At 46.5% G+C, this 13,343-nt stretch overlaps 8 non-coding genes across 8 annotated transcripts; all 8 read right to left on the bottom strand.

Annotated features, from left to right (window-relative positions):
* Positions 1-1,342: 1,342 nt before the first annotated feature.
* LOC142280698 (U2 spliceosomal RNA) lies at positions 1,343-1,533 on the bottom strand. Its single transcript, XR_012742903.1, has one exon. It is a non-coding gene; the product is annotated as a U2 spliceosomal RNA (small nuclear RNA).
* A 1,387-nt stretch (positions 1,534-2,920) lies between these two features.
* LOC142280697 (U2 spliceosomal RNA) lies at positions 2,921-3,111 on the bottom strand. The gene has a single exon (XR_012742902.1). It is a non-coding gene; the product is annotated as a U2 spliceosomal RNA (small nuclear RNA).
* A 1,387-nt stretch (positions 3,112-4,498) lies between these two features.
* Positions 4,499-4,689, bottom strand: LOC142280696 (U2 spliceosomal RNA). The gene has a single exon (XR_012742901.1). It is a non-coding gene; the product is annotated as a U2 spliceosomal RNA (small nuclear RNA).
* A 1,387-nt stretch (positions 4,690-6,076) lies between these two features.
* Positions 6,077-6,267, bottom strand: LOC142280715 (U2 spliceosomal RNA). The gene has a single exon (XR_012742919.1). It is a non-coding gene; the product is annotated as a U2 spliceosomal RNA (small nuclear RNA).
* A 1,387-nt stretch (positions 6,268-7,654) lies between these two features.
* Positions 7,655-7,845, bottom strand: LOC142280714 (U2 spliceosomal RNA). The gene has a single exon (XR_012742918.1). It is a non-coding gene; the product is annotated as a U2 spliceosomal RNA (small nuclear RNA).
* Positions 7,846-9,232: 1,387 nt separating this feature from the next.
* On the bottom strand, positions 9,233-9,423 carry LOC142280713 (U2 spliceosomal RNA). Its single transcript, XR_012742917.1, has one exon. It is a non-coding gene; the product is annotated as a U2 spliceosomal RNA (small nuclear RNA).
* Positions 9,424-10,810: 1,387 nt separating this feature from the next.
* On the bottom strand, positions 10,811-11,001 carry LOC142280706 (U2 spliceosomal RNA). Its single transcript, XR_012742911.1, has one exon. It is a non-coding gene; the product is annotated as a U2 spliceosomal RNA (small nuclear RNA).
* A 1,387-nt stretch (positions 11,002-12,388) lies between these two features.
* On the bottom strand, positions 12,389-12,579 carry LOC142280695 (U2 spliceosomal RNA). The gene has a single exon (XR_012742900.1). It is a non-coding gene; the product is annotated as a U2 spliceosomal RNA (small nuclear RNA).
* Between the last annotated feature and the right edge of the window lie 764 nt (positions 12,580-13,343).

The raw sequence follows: 13,343 nt of genomic DNA, 5'->3' as shown, positions 1-13,343 counted from the left end.
GACACATCTTAGGGAGAGAGAGCGAGAGGGAGACAAACCCACGCCTACACAAGACATTTTGTCACCCAAGCCAACCCTTGAAAAGGCTGCTTTGCAGAGCCAAAACAAGAAGAATGGTGCGTTTTGCAGCCGCCGCCCACTGCAATGAATCTGAATAACTCCTCCTTTAGGGCGCAAGCAACTCCCCTCCCCCTTGCAGTCTTTCCAATTCACGATACAAAAAGACGGACAGGACAGGTTGCCTGACTTTCCGTCACTGCCACCCTTTGCCATCCTTACCCGTAGAAAGCCCTTTCATCATCCCCAAACCCTAATCTTTTCCCTTTCCTTCCCAGCCCCCAAACCCTGCCCTCTGTACCTTTCTCACCACCCGCTTCCCTTCTCCTGTCATCCCCCTACCACCCGGGAAAAAAAGAGATTGCCCCCTCCTTCCACTAGCCCACCCTCCCACCCAAAGAACAACTTCTTCTGCGCAGCTTGTTTTCTAGGCAGCAGCGCTATTGTGATGTCATCGGGGGGCATTGTGACAAGCCGCCAGTGTTCCGTCTCTTCATGTTGTGCACAGTTCAAACGGAAAATACATCAACAGGCAGACTACAGAAAAGCTTACTATCAAAGGTTAGAGGGGGGCTTTCTCAGAGGGCTTTTTACAGTTTTTCTATTCCCAATTAGCCGTTTAAGTGTACTTATTGAAAGTAGTAATTCTTTCATAGGCCGCCCTTTCTTAGTATTTGACGTTCCTTATATTGCGGTATGAGGCTTCGCAGTAGGTTGCAAACATTCATCACCCATGACTGTCCCCAATTGAGCTCAGAAGCTCAATGTCTATCATGACCTCTCTTTTAGAATGTCCAAGAGCAAGCAAACTATTCCTCCAGGAGAGGGCGCCAACAGACTACTAAAGAGATCATCATTACTCAAAGAAAACCCCAAAAACCAATGCATGATAGGAATAAACAGGTAACTTTCTTTGGAGTGGAAGCGGAGAGATCGCACCAGATGCCAATTCTAGATGTTATCACACCTGTGGTCACTGCAGCAGCAGGTGAATCCACTTTGTCCAAAAGGGATCTATTCCATTCAATTGCAAATGATCTAGATAAGACAGAGAACTGCAGCACGGGGACATAGCCGAGTTGGTCAGGTTGAGTGGTGATGAGTTTGCTATTTGGATGAATAAAGAAAGTCAAAAGTGTGAAAGATAAAAAACAAAAGGAGGAAGTGTGAAAAGTGAATGGGCCAAATTGAGGTGCATATGAAGACGTATGCTTTCTTCCAATTCATTAAATCGGGCTAATATGAATCAGGTGAATTGAGTTCTGCTTTTGGAAACTGGGTTAAGAAGGGGTGCACCGTTCCTGGAGGTACTGCAATACCAGGTCAATGCGTGGAGTGGACAGAGCAAGCTCTTTTTCCATCTCCCTGTTCTAAAAATCCATTTAATATATGGTCCCCAGATAGGGGACGTATCAGATATTAAACTGATAAGAACAGATACTACACTTGATCTTAGCCAAAAGGCCGAGAAGCGATAACCAGAATTGGTTTGGGCCTCGAGTGGCACCCTGGCCTATGCCGGACACATCTTAGGGAGAGAGAGCGAGAGGGAGACAAACCCACGCCTACACAAGACATTTTGTCACCCAAGCCAACCCTTGAAAAGGCTGCTTTGCAGAGCCAAAACAAGAAGAATGGTGCGTTTTGCAGCCGCCGCCCACTGCAATGAATCTGAATAACTCCTCCTTTAGGGCGCAAGCAACTCCCCTCCCCCTTGCAGTCTTTCCAATTCACGATACAAAAAGACGGACAGGACAGGTTGCCTGACTTTCCGTCACTGCCACCCTTTGCCATCCTTACCCGTAGAAAGCCCTTTCATCATCCCCAAACCCTAATCTTTTCCCTTTCCTTCCCAGCCCCCAAACCCTGCCCTCTGTACCTTTCTCACCACCCGCTTCCCTTCTCCTGTCATCCCCCTACCACCCGGGAAAAAAAGAGATTGCCCCCTCCTTCCACTAGCCCACCCTCCCACCCAAAGAACAACTTCTTCTGCGCAGCTTGTTTTCTAGGCAGCAGCGCTATTGTGATGTCATCGGGGGGCATTGTGACAAGCCGCCAGTGTTCCGTCTCTTCATGTTGTGCACAGTTCAAACGGAAAATACATCAACAGGCAGACTACAGAAAAGCTTACTATCAAAGGTTAGAGGGGGGCTTTCTCAGAGGGCTTTTTACAGTTTTTCTATTCCCAATTAGCCGTTTAAGTGTACTTATTGAAAGTAGTAATTCTTTCATAGGCCGCCCTTTCTTAGTATTTGACGTTCCTTATATTGCGGTATGAGGCTTCGCAGTAGGTTGCAAACATTCATCACCCATGACTGTCCCCAATTGAGCTCAGAAGCTCAATGTCTATCATGACCTCTCTTTTAGAATGTCCAAGAGCAAGCAAACTATTCCTCCAGGAGAGGGCGCCAACAGACTACTAAAGAGATCATCATTACTCAAAGAAAACCCCAAAAACCAATGCATGATAGGAATAAACAGGTAACTTTCTTTGGAGTGGAAGCGGAGAGATCGCACCAGATGCCAATTCTAGATGTTATCACACCTGTGGTCACTGCAGCAGCAGGTGAATCCACTTTGTCCAAAAGGGATCTATTCCATTCAATTGCAAATGATCTAGATAAGACAGAGAACTGCAGCACGGGGACATAGCCGAGTTGGTCAGGTTGAGTGGTGATGAGTTTGCTATTTGGATGAATAAAGAAAGTCAAAAGTGTGAAAGATAAAAAACAAAAGGAGGAAGTGTGAAAAGTGAATGGGCCAAATTGAGGTGCATATGAAGACGTATGCTTTCTTCCAATTCATTAAATCGGGCTAATATGAATCAGGTGAATTGAGTTCTGCTTTTGGAAACTGGGTTAAGAAGGGGTGCACCGTTCCTGGAGGTACTGCAATACCAGGTCAATGCGTGGAGTGGACAGAGCAAGCTCTTTTTCCATCTCCCTGTTCTAAAAATCCATTTAATATATGGTCCCCAGATAGGGGACGTATCAGATATTAAACTGATAAGAACAGATACTACACTTGATCTTAGCCAAAAGGCCGAGAAGCGATAACCAGAATTGGTTTGGGCCTCGAGTGGCACCCTGGCCTATGCCGGACACATCTTAGGGAGAGAGAGCGAGAGGGAGACAAACCCACGCCTACACAAGACATTTTGTCACCCAAGCCAACCCTTGAAAAGGCTGCTTTGCAGAGCCAAAACAAGAAGAATGGTGCGTTTTGCAGCCGCCGCCCACTGCAATGAATCTGAATAACTCCTCCTTTAGGGCGCAAGCAACTCCCCTCCCCCTTGCAGTCTTTCCAATTCACGATACAAAAAGACGGACAGGACAGGTTGCCTGACTTTCCGTCACTGCCACCCTTTGCCATCCTTACCCGTAGAAAGCCCTTTCATCATCCCCAAACCCTAATCTTTTCCCTTTCCTTCCCAGCCCCCAAACCCTGCCCTCTGTACCTTTCTCACCACCCGCTTCCCTTCTCCTGTCATCCCCCTACCACCCGGGAAAAAAAGAGATTGCCCCCTCCTTCCACTAGCCCACCCTCCCACCCAAAGAACAACTTCTTCTGCGCAGCTTGTTTTCTAGGCAGCAGCGCTATTGTGATGTCATCGGGGGGCATTGTGACAAGCCGCCAGTGTTCCGTCTCTTCATGTTGTGCACAGTTCAAACGGAAAATACATCAACAGGCAGACTACAGAAAAGCTTACTATCAAAGGTTAGAGGGGGGCTTTCTCAGAGGGCTTTTTACAGTTTTTCTATTCCCAATTAGCCGTTTAAGTGTACTTATTGAAAGTAGTAATTCTTTCATAGGCCGCCCTTTCTTAGTATTTGACGTTCCTTATATTGCGGTATGAGGCTTCGCAGTAGGTTGCAAACATTCATCACCCATGACTGTCCCCAATTGAGCTCAGAAGCTCAATGTCTATCATGACCTCTCTTTTAGAATGTCCAAGAGCAAGCAAACTATTCCTCCAGGAGAGGGCGCCAACAGACTACTAAAGAGATCATCATTACTCAAAGAAAACCCCAAAAACCAATGCATGATAGGAATAAACAGGTAACTTTCTTTGGAGTGGAAGCGGAGAGATCGCACCAGATGCCAATTCTAGATGTTATCACACCTGTGGTCACTGCAGCAGCAGGTGAATCCACTTTGTCCAAAAGGGATCTATTCCATTCAATTGCAAATGATCTAGATAAGACAGAGAACTGCAGCACGGGGACATAGCCGAGTTGGTCAGGTTGAGTGGTGATGAGTTTGCTATTTGGATGAATAAAGAAAGTCAAAAGTGTGAAAGATAAAAAACAAAAGGAGGAAGTGTGAAAAGTGAATGGGCCAAATTGAGGTGCATATGAAGACGTATGCTTTCTTCCAATTCATTAAATCGGGCTAATATGAATCAGGTGAATTGAGTTCTGCTTTTGGAAACTGGGTTAAGAAGGGGTGCACCGTTCCTGGAGGTACTGCAATACCAGGTCAATGCGTGGAGTGGACAGAGCAAGCTCTTTTTCCATCTCCCTGTTCTAAAAATCCATTTAATATATGGTCCCCAGATAGGGGACGTATCAGATATTAAACTGATAAGAACAGATACTACACTTGATCTTAGCCAAAAGGCCGAGAAGCGATAACCAGAATTGGTTTGGGCCTCGAGTGGCACCCTGGCCTATGCCGGACACATCTTAGGGAGAGAGAGCGAGAGGGAGACAAACCCACGCCTACACAAGACATTTTGTCACCCAAGCCAACCCTTGAAAAGGCTGCTTTGCAGAGCCAAAACAAGAAGAATGGTGCGTTTTGCAGCCGCCGCCCACTGCAATGAATCTGAATAACTCCTCCTTTAGGGCGCAAGCAACTCCCCTCCCCCTTGCAGTCTTTCCAATTCACGATACAAAAAGACGGACAGGACAGGTTGCCTGACTTTCCGTCACTGCCACCCTTTGCCATCCTTACCCGTAGAAAGCCCTTTCATCATCCCCAAACCCTAATCTTTTCCCTTTCCTTCCCAGCCCCCAAACCCTGCCCTCTGTACCTTTCTCACCACCCGCTTCCCTTCTCCTGTCATCCCCCTACCACCCGGGAAAAAAAGAGATTGCCCCCTCCTTCCACTAGCCCACCCTCCCACCCAAAGAACAACTTCTTCTGCGCAGCTTGTTTTCTAGGCAGCAGCGCTATTGTGATGTCATCGGGGGGCATTGTGACAAGCCGCCAGTGTTCCGTCTCTTCATGTTGTGCACAGTTCAAACGGAAAATACATCAACAGGCAGACTACAGAAAAGCTTACTATCAAAGGTTAGAGGGGGGCTTTCTCAGAGGGCTTTTTACAGTTTTTCTATTCCCAATTAGCCGTTTAAGTGTACTTATTGAAAGTAGTAATTCTTTCATAGGCCGCCCTTTCTTAGTATTTGACGTTCCTTATATTGCGGTATGAGGCTTCGCAGTAGGTTGCAAACATTCATCACCCATGACTGTCCCCAATTGAGCTCAGAAGCTCAATGTCTATCATGACCTCTCTTTTAGAATGTCCAAGAGCAAGCAAACTATTCCTCCAGGAGAGGGCGCCAACAGACTACTAAAGAGATCATCATTACTCAAAGAAAACCCCAAAAACCAATGCATGATAGGAATAAACAGGTAACTTTCTTTGGAGTGGAAGCGGAGAGATCGCACCAGATGCCAATTCTAGATGTTATCACACCTGTGGTCACTGCAGCAGCAGGTGAATCCACTTTGTCCAAAAGGGATCTATTCCATTCAATTGCAAATGATCTAGATAAGACAGAGAACTGCAGCACGGGGACATAGCCGAGTTGGTCAGGTTGAGTGGTGATGAGTTTGCTATTTGGATGAATAAAGAAAGTCAAAAGTGTGAAAGATAAAAAACAAAAGGAGGAAGTGTGAAAAGTGAATGGGCCAAATTGAGGTGCATATGAAGACGTATGCTTTCTTCCAATTCATTAAATCGGGCTAATATGAATCAGGTGAATTGAGTTCTGCTTTTGGAAACTGGGTTAAGAAGGGGTGCACCGTTCCTGGAGGTACTGCAATACCAGGTCAATGCGTGGAGTGGACAGAGCAAGCTCTTTTTCCATCTCCCTGTTCTAAAAATCCATTTAATATATGGTCCCCAGATAGGGGACGTATCAGATATTAAACTGATAAGAACAGATACTACACTTGATCTTAGCCAAAAGGCCGAGAAGCGATAACCAGAATTGGTTTGGGCCTCGAGTGGCACCCTGGCCTATGCCGGACACATCTTAGGGAGAGAGAGCGAGAGGGAGACAAACCCACGCCTACACAAGACATTTTGTCACCCAAGCCAACCCTTGAAAAGGCTGCTTTGCAGAGCCAAAACAAGAAGAATGGTGCGTTTTGCAGCCGCCGCCCACTGCAATGAATCTGAATAACTCCTCCTTTAGGGCGCAAGCAACTCCCCTCCCCCTTGCAGTCTTTCCAATTCACGATACAAAAAGACGGACAGGACAGGTTGCCTGACTTTCCGTCACTGCCACCCTTTGCCATCCTTACCCGTAGAAAGCCCTTTCATCATCCCCAAACCCTAATCTTTTCCCTTTCCTTCCCAGCCCCCAAACCCTGCCCTCTGTACCTTTCTCACCACCCGCTTCCCTTCTCCTGTCATCCCCCTACCACCCGGGAAAAAAAGAGATTGCCCCCTCCTTCCACTAGCCCACCCTCCCACCCAAAGAACAACTTCTTCTGCGCAGCTTGTTTTCTAGGCAGCAGCGCTATTGTGATGTCATCGGGGGGCATTGTGACAAGCCGCCAGTGTTCCGTCTCTTCATGTTGTGCACAGTTCAAACGGAAAATACATCAACAGGCAGACTACAGAAAAGCTTACTATCAAAGGTTAGAGGGGGGCTTTCTCAGAGGGCTTTTTACAGTTTTTCTATTCCCAATTAGCCGTTTAAGTGTACTTATTGAAAGTAGTAATTCTTTCATAGGCCGCCCTTTCTTAGTATTTGACGTTCCTTATATTGCGGTATGAGGCTTCGCAGTAGGTTGCAAACATTCATCACCCATGACTGTCCCCAATTGAGCTCAGAAGCTCAATGTCTATCATGACCTCTCTTTTAGAATGTCCAAGAGCAAGCAAACTATTCCTCCAGGAGAGGGCGCCAACAGACTACTAAAGAGATCATCATTACTCAAAGAAAACCCCAAAAACCAATGCATGATAGGAATAAACAGGTAACTTTCTTTGGAGTGGAAGCGGAGAGATCGCACCAGATGCCAATTCTAGATGTTATCACACCTGTGGTCACTGCAGCAGCAGGTGAATCCACTTTGTCCAAAAGGGATCTATTCCATTCAATTGCAAATGATCTAGATAAGACAGAGAACTGCAGCACGGGGACATAGCCGAGTTGGTCAGGTTGAGTGGTGATGAGTTTGCTATTTGGATGAATAAAGAAAGTCAAAAGTGTGAAAGATAAAAAACAAAAGGAGGAAGTGTGAAAAGTGAATGGGCCAAATTGAGGTGCATATGAAGACGTATGCTTTCTTCCAATTCATTAAATCGGGCTAATATGAATCAGGTGAATTGAGTTCTGCTTTTGGAAACTGGGTTAAGAAGGGGTGCACCGTTCCTGGAGGTACTGCAATACCAGGTCAATGCGTGGAGTGGACAGAGCAAGCTCTTTTTCCATCTCCCTGTTCTAAAAATCCATTTAATATATGGTCCCCAGATAGGGGACGTATCAGATATTAAACTGATAAGAACAGATACTACACTTGATCTTAGCCAAAAGGCCGAGAAGCGATAACCAGAATTGGTTTGGGCCTCGAGTGGCACCCTGGCCTATGCCGGACACATCTTAGGGAGAGAGAGCGAGAGGGAGACAAACCCACGCCTACACAAGACATTTTGTCACCCAAGCCAACCCTTGAAAAGGCTGCTTTGCAGAGCCAAAACAAGAAGAATGGTGCGTTTTGCAGCCGCCGCCCACTGCAATGAATCTGAATAACTCCTCCTTTAGGGCGCAAGCAACTCCCCTCCCCCTTGCAGTCTTTCCAATTCACGATACAAAAAGACGGACAGGACAGGTTGCCTGACTTTCCGTCACTGCCACCCTTTGCCATCCTTACCCGTAGAAAGCCCTTTCATCATCCCCAAACCCTAATCTTTTCCCTTTCCTTCCCAGCCCCCAAACCCTGCCCTCTGTACCTTTCTCACCACCCGCTTCCCTTCTCCTGTCATCCCCCTACCACCCGGGAAAAAAAGAGATTGCCCCCTCCTTCCACTAGCCCACCCTCCCACCCAAAGAACAACTTCTTCTGCGCAGCTTGTTTTCTAGGCAGCAGCGCTATTGTGATGTCATCGGGGGGCATTGTGACAAGCCGCCAGTGTTCCGTCTCTTCATGTTGTGCACAGTTCAAACGGAAAATACATCAACAGGCAGACTACAGAAAAGCTTACTATCAAAGGTTAGAGGGGGGCTTTCTCAGAGGGCTTTTTACAGTTTTTCTATTCCCAATTAGCCGTTTAAGTGTACTTATTGAAAGTAGTAATTCTTTCATAGGCCGCCCTTTCTTAGTATTTGACGTTCCTTATATTGCGGTATGAGGCTTCGCAGTAGGTTGCAAACATTCATCACCCATGACTGTCCCCAATTGAGCTCAGAAGCTCAATGTCTATCATGACCTCTCTTTTAGAATGTCCAAGAGCAAGCAAACTATTCCTCCAGGAGAGGGCGCCAACAGACTACTAAAGAGATCATCATTACTCAAAGAAAACCCCAAAAACCAATGCATGATAGGAATAAACAGGTAACTTTCTTTGGAGTGGAAGCGGAGAGATCGCACCAGATGCCAATTCTAGATGTTATCACACCTGTGGTCACTGCAGCAGCAGGTGAATCCACTTTGTCCAAAAGGGATCTATTCCATTCAATTGCAAATGATCTAGATAAGACAGAGAACTGCAGCACGGGGACATAGCCGAGTTGGTCAGGTTGAGTGGTGATGAGTTTGCTATTTGGATGAATAAAGAAAGTCAAAAGTGTGAAAGATAAAAAACAAAAGGAGGAAGTGTGAAAAGTGAATGGGCCAAATTGAGGTGCATATGAAGACGTATGCTTTCTTCCAATTCATTAAATCGGGCTAATATGAATCAGGTGAATTGAGTTCTGCTTTTGGAAACTGGGTTAAGAAGGGGTGCACCGTTCCTGGAGGTACTGCAATACCAGGTCAATGCGTGGAGTGGACAGAGCAAGCTCTTTTTCCATCTCCCTGTTCTAAAAATCCATTTAATATATGGTCCCCAGATAGGGGACGTATCAGATATTAAACTGATAAGAACAGATACTACACTTGATCTTAGCCAAAAGGCCGAGAAGCGATAACCAGAATTGGTTTGGGCCTCGAGTGGCACCCTGGCCTATGCCGGACACATCTTAGGGAGAGAGAGCGAGAGGGAGACAAACCCACGCCTACACAAGACATTTTGTCACCCAAGCCAACCCTTGAAAAGGCTGCTTTGCAGAGCCAAAACAAGAAGAATGGTGCGTTTTGCAGCCGCCGCCCACTGCAATGAATCTGAATAACTCCTCCTTTAGGGCGCAAGCAACTCCCCTCCCCCTTGCAGTCTTTCCAATTCACGATACAAAAAGACGGACAGGACAGGTTGCCTGACTTTCCGTCACTGCCACCCTTTGCCATCCTTACCCGTAGAAAGCCCTTTCATCATCCCCAAACCCTAATCTTTTCCCTTTCCTTCCCAGCCCCCAAACCCTGCCCTCTGTACCTTTCTCACCACCCGCTTCCCTTCTCCTGTCATCCCCCTACCACCCGGGAAAAAAAGAGATTGCCCCCTCCTTCCACTAGCCCACCCTCCCACCCAAAGAACAACTTCTTCTGCGCAGCTTGTTTTCTAGGCAGCAGCGCTATTGTGATGTCATCGGGGGGCATTGTGACAAGCCGCCAGTGTTCCGTCTCTTCATGTTGTGCACAGTTCAAACGGAAAATACATCAACAGGCAGACTACAGAAAAGCTTACTATCAAAGGTTAGAGGGGGGCTTTCTCAGAGGGCTTTTTACAGTTTTTCTATTCCCAATTAGCCGTTTAAGTGTACTTATTGAAAGTAGTAATTCTTTCATAGGCCGCCCTTTCTTAGTATTTGACGTTCCTTATATTGCGGTATGAGGCTTCGCAGTAGGTTGCAAACATTCATCACCCATGACTGTCCCCAATTGAGCTCAGAAGCTCAATGTCTATCATGACCTCTCTTTTAGAATGTCCAAGAGCAAGCAAACTATTCCTCCAGGAGAGGGCGCCAACAGACTACTAAAGAGATCATCATTACTCAAAGAAAACCCCAAAAACCAATGCATGATAGGAATAAACAGGTAACTTTCTTTGGAGTGGAAGCGGAGAGATCGCACCAGATGCCAATTCTAGATGTTATCACACCTGTGGTCACTGCAGCAGCAGGTGAATCCACTTTGTCCAAAAGGGATCTATTCCATTCAATTGCAAATGATCTAGATAAGACAGAGAACTGCAGCACGGGGACATAGCCGAGTTGGTCAGGTTGAGTGGTGATGAGTTTGCTATTTGGATGAATAAAGAAAGTCAAAAGTGTGAAAGATAAAAAACAAAAGGAGGAAGTGTGAAAAGTGAATGGGCCAAATTGAGGTGCATATGAAGACGTATGCTTTCTTCCAATTCATTAAATCGGGCTAATATGAATCAGGTGAATTGAGTTCTGCTTTTGGAAACTGGGTTAAGAAGGGGTGCACCGTTCCTGGAGGTACTGCAATACCAGGTCAATGCGTGGAGTGGACAGAGCAAGCTCTTTTTCCATCTCCCTGTTCTAAAAATCCATTTAATATATGGTCCCCAGATAGGGGACGTATCAGATATTAAACTGATAAGAACAGATACTACACTTGATCTTAGCCAAAAGGCCGAGAAGCGATAACCAGAATTGGTTTGGGCCTCGAGTGGCACCCTGGCCTATGCCGGACACATCTTAGGGAGAGAGAGCGAGAGGGAGACAAACCCACGCCTACACAAGACATTTTGTCACCCAAGCCAACCCTTGAAAAGGCTGCTTTGCAGAGCCAAAACAAGAAGAATGGTGCGTTTTGCAGCCGCCGCCCACTGCAATGAATCTGAATAACTCCTCCTTTAGGGCGCAAGCAACTCCCCTCCCCCTTGCAGTCTTTCCAATTCACGATACAAAAAGACGGACAGGACAGGTTGCCTGACTTTCCGTCACTGCCACCCTTTGCCATCCTTACCCGTAGAAAGCCCTTTCATCATCCCCAAACCCTAATCTTTTCCCTTTCCTTCCCAGCCCCCAAACCCTGCCCTCTGTACCTTTCTCACCACCCGCTTCCCTTCTCCTGTTATCCCCCTACCACCCGGGAAAAAAAGAGATTGCCCCCTCCTTCCACTAGCCCACCCTCCCACCCAAAGAACAACTTCTTCTGCGCAGCTTGTTTTCTAGGCAGCAGCGCTATTGTGATGTCATCGGGGGGCATTGTGACAAGCCGCCAGTGTTCCGTCTCTTCATGTTGTGCACAGTTCAAACGGAAAATACATCAACAGGCAGACTACAGAAAAGCTTACTATCAAAGGTTAGAGGGGGGCTTTCTCAGAGGGCTTTTTACAGTTTTTCTATTCCCAATTAGCCGTTTAAGTGTACTTATTGAAAGTAGTAATTCTTTCATAGGCCGCCCTTTCTTAGTATTTGACGTTCCTTATATTGCGGTATGAGGCTTCGCAGTAGGTTGCAAACATTCATCACCCATGACTGTCCCCAATTGAGCTCAGAAGCTCAATGTCTATCATGACCTCTCTTTTAGAATGTCCAAGAGCAAGCAAACTATTCCTCCAGGAGAGGGCGCCAACAGACTACTAAAGAGATCATCATTACTCAAAGAAAACCCCAAAAACCAATGCATGATAGGAATAAACAGGTAACTTTCTTTGGAGTGGAAGCGGAGAGATCGCACCAGATGCCAATTCTAGATGTTATCACACCTGTGGTCACTGCAGCAGCAGGTGAATCCACTTTGTCCAAAAGGGATCTATTCCATTCAATTGCAAATGATCTAGATAAGACAGAGAACTGCAGCACGGGGACATAGCCGAGTTGGTCAGGTTGAGTGGTGATGAGTTTGCTATTTGGATGAATAAAGAAAGTCAAAAGTGTGAAAGATAAAAAACAAAAGGAGGAAGTGTGAAAAGTGAATGGGCCAAATTGAGGTGCATATGAAGACGTATGCTTTCTTCCAATTCATTAAATCGGGCTAATATGAATCAGGTGAATTGAGTTCTGCTTTTGGAAACTGGGTTAAGAAGGGGTGCACCGTTCCTGGAGGTACTGCAATACCAGGTCAATGCGTGGAGTGGACAGAGCAAGCTCTTTTTCCATCTCCCTGTTCTAAAAATCCATTTAATATATGGTCCCCAGATAGGGGACGTATCAGATATTAAACTGATAAGAACAGATACTACACTTGATCTTAGCCAAAAGGCCGAGAAGCGATAACCAGAATTGGTTTGGGCCTCGAGTGGCACCCTGGCCTATGCCGGACACATCTTAGGGAGAGAGAGCGAGAGGGAGACAAACCCACGCCTACACAAGACATTTTGTCACCCAAGCCAACCCTTGAAAAGGCTGCTTTGCAGAGCCAAAACAAGAAGAATGGTGCGTTTTGCAGCCGCCGCCCACTGCAATGAATCTGAATAACTCCTCCTTTAGGGCGCAAGCAACTCCCCTCCCCCTTGCAGTCTTTCCAATTCACGATACAAAAAGACGGACAGGACAGGTTGCCTGACTTTCCGTCACTGCCACCCTTTGCCATCCTTACCCGTAGAAAGCCCTTTCATCATCCCCAAACCCTAATCTTTTCCCTTTCCTTCCCAGCCCCCAAACCCTGCCCTCTGTACCTTTCTCACCACCCGCTTCCCTTCTCCTGTCATCCCCCTACCACCCGGGAAAAAAAGAGATTGCCCCCTCCTTCCACTAGCCCACCCTCCCACCCAAAGAACAACTTCTTCTGCGCAGCTTGTTTTCTAGGCAGCAGCGCTATTGTGATGTCATCGGGGGGCATTGTGACAAGCCGCCAGTGTTCCGTCTCTTCATGTTGTGCACAGTTCAAACGGAAAATACATCAACAGGCAGACTACAGAAAAGCTTACTATCAAAGGTTAGAGGGGGGCTTTCTCAGAGGGCTTTTTACAGTTTTTCTATTCCCAATTAGCCGTTTAAGTGTACTTATTGAAAGTAGTAATTCTTTCATAGGCCGCC

This window comes from Anomaloglossus baeobatrachus, unplaced genomic scaffold (assembly GCF_048569485.1).
Source record: "Anomaloglossus baeobatrachus isolate aAnoBae1 unplaced genomic scaffold, aAnoBae1.hap1 Scaffold_4619, whole genome shotgun sequence".
Taxonomy (NCBI): domain Eukaryota; kingdom Metazoa; phylum Chordata; class Amphibia; order Anura; family Aromobatidae; genus Anomaloglossus; species Anomaloglossus baeobatrachus.
The sequence above is the reverse complement of the archived record's forward strand: the minus strand, read 5'-3'. Positions and strand labels throughout refer to the sequence as shown.